This window comes from Procambarus clarkii, unplaced genomic scaffold (assembly GCF_040958095.1).
Source record: "Procambarus clarkii isolate CNS0578487 unplaced genomic scaffold, FALCON_Pclarkii_2.0 HiC_scaffold_119, whole genome shotgun sequence".
Classification (NCBI taxonomy): Eukaryota; Metazoa; Arthropoda; class Malacostraca; order Decapoda; family Cambaridae; genus Procambarus; species Procambarus clarkii.
The window spans coordinates 1868055-1875305 of record NW_027189152.1 but is presented as its reverse complement, the minus strand read 5'-3'; positions in this window follow the sequence as shown (position 1 = coordinate 1875305).

Genomic DNA, 7251 nt, shown 5'->3' with positions numbered 1-7251 from the left:
CAGAATTCGGATAAAAAATCACGCTCAGGAGTCAAATTTTCGACATTTCAGACATTTTGAAAACTGCAAGGGGGTTTGGGCAAAATATGACCCATCGCTGTTTTCAGTAATTGGCATATTTTCGGTATGAAAAGTCGTAATTTGAAACTGAAAATAGGTGCAGAGACAGAATTTGGATAAAAAATCACGCTCAGGAGTCAAATTTCCGACATTTCAGACATTTTGAAAACTGCAGGGGGGTTTGGGCTTAATATGACCCATCGCCGTTTACAGTAATTCGCATATTTTCGGTATGAAACGTCGTATTTTGACAATAAAAATAGGTGCAGAGAGTCAGAATTCGGCTCAAAAATCACGCTCAGGAGTCAAATTTCCGACATTTCAGACATTTTAAAAACTGCAGGGGGTTTGGGCAAAATATGACCCATCGCCGTTTTCAGTAATGTGCATATTTTCGGTATGAAACGCAGTAATTTGAAACTGAAAATAGGTGCAGAGAGTCAGAATTCGGCTCAAAAATCACGCTCAGGAGCCAAATTTCCGACATTTCAGACATTTTAAAAACTGCAGGGGGTTTTGGGCAAAATATGACCCATTGCCGTTTTCAGTAATTGGCATATTTTCGGTATGAAACGTCGTAATTTGAAACTGAAAATAGGTGCAGAGAGTCAGAATTCGGCTCAAAAATCACGCTTAGGAGTCAAATTTCAGACATTTTGAAAACTGCAGGGGGGTTTGGGCAAAATATGACCCATCGCCGTTTTCAGTAATTGGCATATTTTCGGTATAAAAAGTCGTAATTTGAAACTGAAAACAGGTGTAGAGAGTCAGAATTCGGATAAAAAATCACGCTCAGGAGTCAAATTTTCGACATTTCAGACAGTTTGAAAACTGCAGGGGCGTTTGGGCAAAATACGACCCATCACCGTTTTCAGTAATTGGCATATTTTCGGTATGAAACGTCGTATTTTGAAAATAAAAATAGGTGCAGTGAGTCAGAATTCGGCTCAAAAATCACGCTCAGGAGTCAAATTTCCGACATTCCAGACATTTTAAAAACTGCAGGGGGGGTTTGGGCAAAATATGACCCATCGCCGTTTTCAGTAATGTGCATATTTTCGGTATGAAACGTCGTAATTTGAAACTGAAAATAGGTGCAGAGAGTCAGAATTCGGCTCAAAATCACACTCAGGAGCCAAATATCCGACATTTCAGACATTTTAAAAACTGCAGGGGGGTTTGTGCAAAATATGACCAATCGCCGTTTTCAGTAATTGGCATATTTTCGGTATAAAAAGTCGTAATTTGAAACTGAAAACAGGTGCAGAGAGTCAGAATTCGGCTCAAAAATCACGCTTAGGAGTCAAATTTCCGACATTTCAGACATTTTGAAAATTGCAGGGGGGTTTGGGCAAAATATGACCAATCGCCGTTTTCAGTAATTGGCATATTTTCGGTATAAAAAGTCGTAATTTGAAACTGAAAACAGGTGTAGAGAGTCAGAATTCGGATAAAAAATCACGCTCAGGAGTCAAATTTTCGACATTTCAGACATTTTGAAAACTGCAGGGGGGTTTGGGCAAAATATGACCCATCGCTGTTTTCAGTAATTGGCATATTTTCGGTATGAAAAGTCGTAATTTGAAACTGAAAATAGGTGCAGAGACAGAATTTGGATAAAAAATCACGCTCAGGAGTCAAATTTCCGACATTTCAGACATTTTGAAAACTGCAGGGGGGTTTGGGCAAAATATGACCCATCGCCGTTTACAGTAATTCGCATATTTTCGGTATGAAACGTCGTATTTTGACAATAAAAATAGGTGCAGAGAGTCAGAATTCGGCTCAAAAATCACGCTCAGGAGTCAAATTTCCGACATTTCAGACATTTTAAAAACTGCAGGGGGTTTGGACAAAATATGACCCATCGCCGTTTTCAGTAATGTGCATATTTTCGGTATGAAACGCAGTAATTTGAAACTGAAAATAGGTGCAGAGAGTCAGAATTCTGCTCAAAAATCACGCTCAGGAGCCAAATTTCCGACATTTCAGACATTTTAAAAACTGCAGGGGGGTTTGGGCAAAATATGACCCATTGCCGTTTTCAGTAATTGGCATATTTTCGGTATGAAACGTCGTAATTTGAAACTGAAAATAGGTGCAGAGAGTCAGAATTCAGCTCAAAAATCACGGTCAGGTGTCAAATTTCCGACATTTCAGACATTTTAAAAACTGCAGGGGCGTTTGGGCAAAATATGACCCATCGCCGTTTTCAGTAATTGGCATATTTTCGGTATGAAACGTCGTAATTTGAAACTGAAAATAGCTGCAGAGAGTCAGAATTCGGCTCAAAAATCACGCTTAGGAGTCAAATTTCCGACATTTCAGACATTTTGAAAACTGCAGGGGGGTTTGTGCAAAATATGACCAATCGCCGTGTTCAGTAATTGGCATATTTTCGGTATAAAAAGTCGTAATTTGAAACTGAAAACAGGTGTAGAGAGTCAGAATTCGGATAAAAAATCACGTTCAGGAGTCAAATTTTCGACATTTCAGACATTTTGAAAACTGCAGGGGGGTTTGGGCAAAATATGACCCATCGCCGTTTACAGTAATTAGCATATTTTCGGTATGAAACGTCGTATTTTGAAACTGAAAATTGGTGCAGAGAGTCAGAATTCGGCTCAAAAATCACGCTCAGGAGCCAAATTTCCGACATTTCAGACATTTTAAAAACTGCAGGGGGGGTTTGGGCAAAATATGACCCATTGCCGTTTTCAGTAATTGGCATATTTTCGGTATGAAACGTCGTAATTTGAAACTAAAAATAGGTGCAGAGAGTCAGAATTTGGCTCAAAAATCACGCTCAGGAGTCAAATTTCCGACATTTCAGACATTTTGAAAACTGCAGGGGGAGTTTGGGCAAAATATGACCCATCGCCGTTTTCAGTAATTGGCATATTTTCGGTATGAAACGTCGTAATTTGAAACTGAAAATAGGTGCAGAGAGTCAGAATTCGGCTCAAAAATCACGCTTAGGAGTCAAATTTCAGACATTTTGAAAACTGCAGGGGGTTTGGGCAAAATATGACCCATCGCCGTTTTCAGTAATTGGCATATTTTCGGTATAAAAAGTCGTAATTTGAAACTGAAAACAGGTGTAGAGAGTCAGAATTCGGATAAAAAATCACGCTCAGGACTCAAATTTTCGACATTTCAGACAGTTTGAAAACTGCAGGGGCGTTTGGGCAAAATACGACCCATCACCGTTTTCAGTAATTGGCATATTTTCGGTATGAAACGTCGTATTTTGAAAATAAAAATAGGTGCAGTGAGTCAGAATTCGGCTCAAAAATCACGCTCAGGAGTCAAATTTCCGACATTCCAGACATTTTAAAAACTGCAGGGGGGGTTTGGGCAAAATATGACCCATCGCCGTTTTCAGTAATGTGCATATTTTCGGTATGAAACGTCGTAATTTGAAACTGAAAATAGGTGCAGAGAGTCAGAATTCGGCTCAAAATCACACTCAGGAGCCAAATATCCGACATTTCAGACATTTTAAAAACTGCAGGGGGGTTTGGGCAAAATATGACCAATCGCCGTTTTCAGTAATTGGCATATTTTCGGTATAAAAAGTCGTAATTTGAAACTGAAAACAGGTGCAGAGAGTCAGAATTCGGCTCAAAAATCAAGCTTAGGAGTCAAATTTCCGACATTTCAGACATTTTGAAAATTGCAGGGGGGGTTTGGGCAAAATATGACCAATCGACGTTTTCAGTAATTGGCATATTTTCGGTATAAAAAGTCGTAATTTGAAACTGAAAACAGGTGTAGAGAGTCAGAATTCGGATAAAAAATCACGCTCAGGAGTCAAATTTTCGACATTTCAGACATTTTGAAAACTGCAGGGGGGTTTGGGCAAAATATGACCCATCGCCGTTTTCAGTAATTGGCATATTTTCGGTATGAAAAGTCGTAATTTGAAACTGAAAATAGGTGCAGAGATAGAATTTGGATAAAAAATCACGCTCAGGAGTCAAATTTCCGACATTTCAGACATTTTGAAAACTGCAGGGGGGTTTGGGCAAAATATGACCCATCGCCGTTTACAGTAATTCGCATATTTTCGGTATGAAACGTCGTATTTTGACAATAAAAATAGGTGCAGAGAGTCAGAATTCGGCTCAAAAATCACGCTCAGGAGTCAAATTTCCGACATTTCAGACATTTTAAAAACTGCAGGGGGTTTGGATAAAATATGACCCATCGCCGTTTTCAGTAATGTGCATATTTTCGGTATGAAACGCAGTAATTTGAAACTGAAAATAGGTGCAGAGAGTCAGAATTCTGCTCAAAAATCACGCTCAGGAGCCAAATTTCCGACATTTCAGACATTTTAAAAACTGCAGGGGGGTTTGGGCAAAATATGACCCATTGCCGTTTTCAGTAATTGGCATATTTTCGGTATGAAACGTCGTAATTTGAAACTGAAAATAGGTGCAGAGAGTCAGAATTCAGCTCAAAAATCACGGTCAGGAGTCAAATTTCCGACATTTCAGACATTTTAAAAACTGCAGGGGCGTTTGGGCAAAATATGACCCATCGCCGTTTTCAGTAATTGGCATATTTTCGGTATGAAACGTCGTAATTTGAAACTGAAAATAGCTGCAGAGAGTCAGAATTCGGCTCAAAAATCACGCTTAGGAGTCAAATTTCCGACATTTCAGACATTTTGAAAACTGCAGGGGGGTTTGTGCAAAATATGACCAATCGCCGTGTTCAGTAATTGGCATATTTTCGGTATAAAAAGTCGTAATTTGAAACTGAAAACAGGTGTAGAGAGTCAGAATTCGGATAAAAAATCACGTTCAGGAGTCAAATTTTCGACATTTCAGACATTTTGAAAACTGCAGGGGGGTTTGGGCAAAATATGACCCATCGCCGTTTTCAGTAATTGGCATATTTCGGTATGAAAAGTCGTAATTTGAAACTGAAAATAGGTGCAGAGAGACAGAATTTGGATAAAAAATCACGTTCAGGAGTCAAATTTCCGACATTTCAGACATTTTGAAAACTGCAGGGGGGTTTGGGCAAAATATGACCCATCGCCGTTTACAGTAATTAGCATATTTTCGGTATGAAACGTCGTATTTTGAAACTGAAAATTGGTGCAGAGAGTCAGAATTCGGCTCAAAAATCACGCTCAGGAGCCAAATTTCCGACATTTCAGACATTTTAAAAACTGCAGGGGGGTTTGGGCAAAATATGACCCATTGCCGTTTTCAGTAATTGGCATATTTTCGGTATGAAACGTCGTAATTTGAAACTAAAAATAGGTGCAGAGAGTCAGAATTTGGCTCAAAAATCACGCTCAGGAGTCAAATTTCCGACATTTCAGACATTTTGAAAACTGCAGGGGGAGTTTGGGCAAAATATGACCCATCGCCGTTTTCAGTAATTGGCATATTTTCGGTATGAAACGTCGTAATTTGAAACTGAAAATAGGTGCAGAGAGTCAGAATTCGGCTCAAAAATCACGCTTAGGAGTCAAATTTCAGACATTTTGAAAACTGCAGGGGGGTTTGGGCAAAATATGACCCATCGCCGTTTTCAGTAATTGGCATATTTTCGGTATAAAAAGTCGTAATTTGAAACTGAAAACAGGTGTAGAGAGTCAGAATTCGGATAAAAAATCACGCTCAGGACTCAAATTTTCGACATTTCAGACAGTTTGAAAACTGCAGGGGCGTTTGGGCAAAATACGACCCATCACCGTTTTCAGTAATTGGCATATTTTCGGTATGAAACGTCGTATTTTGAAAATAAAAATAGGTGCAGTGAGTCAGAATTCGGCTCAAAAATCACGCTCAGGAGTCAAATTTCCGACATTCCAGACATTTTAAAAACTGCAGGGGGGGTTTGGGCAAAATATGACCCATCGCCGTTTTCAGTAATGTGCATATTTTCGGTATGAAACGTCGTAATTTTAAACTGAAAATAGGTGCAGAGAGTCAGAATTCGGCTCAAAATCACACTCAGGAGCCAAATATCCGACATTTCAGACATTTTAAAAACTGCAGGGGGGTTTGGGCAAAATATGACCAATCGCCGTTTTCAGTAATTGGCATATTTTCGGTATAAAAAGTCGTAATTTGAAACTGAAAACAGGTGCAGAGAGTCAGAATTCGGCTCAAAAATCAAGCTTAGGAGTCAAATTTCCGACATTTCAGACATTTTGAAAATTGCAGGGGGGGTTTGGGCAAAATATGACCAATCGCCGTTTTCAGTAATTGGCATATTTTCGGTATAAAAAGTCGTAATTTGAAACTGAAAACAGGTGTAGAGAGTCAGAATTCGGATAAAAAATCACGCTCAGGAGTAAAATTTTCGACATTTCAGACATTTTGAAAACTGCAGGGGGGTTTGGGCAAAATATGACCCATCGCCGTTTTCAGTAATTGGCATATTTTCGGTATGAAAAGTCGTAATTTGAAACTGAAAATAGGTGCAGAGACAGAATTTGGATAAAAAATCACGCTCAGGAGTCAAATTTCCGACATTTCAGACATTTTGAAAACTGCAGGGGGGTTTGGGCAAAATATGACCCATCGCCGTTTACAGTAATTCGCATATTTTCGGTATGAAACGTCGTATTTTGACAATAAAAATAGGTGCAGAGAGTCAGAATTCGGCTCAAAAATCACGCTCAGGAGTCAAATTTCCGACATTTCAGACATTTTAAAAACTGCAGGGGGTTTGGACAAAATATGACCCATCGCCGTTTTCAGTAATGTGCATATTTTCGGTATGAAACGCAGTAATTTGAAACTGAAAATAGGTGCAGAGAGTCAGAATTCTGCTCAAAAATCACGCTCAGGAGCCAAATTTCCGACATTTCAGACATTTTAAAAACTGCAGGGGGGTTTGGGCAAAATATGACCCATTGCCGTTTTCAGTAATTGGCATATTTTCGGTATGAAACGTCGTAATTTGAAACTGAAAATAGGTGCAGAGAGTCAGAATTCAGCTCAAAAATCACGGTCAGGAGTCAAATTTCCGACATTTCAGACATTTTAAAAACTGCAGGGGCGTTTGGGCAAAATATGACCCATCGCCGTTTTCAGTAATTGGCATATTTTCGGTATGAAACGTCGTAATTTGAAACTGAAAATAGCTGCAGAGAGTCAGAATTCGGCTCAAAAATCACGCTTAGGAGTCAAATTTCCGACATTTCAGACATTTTGAAAA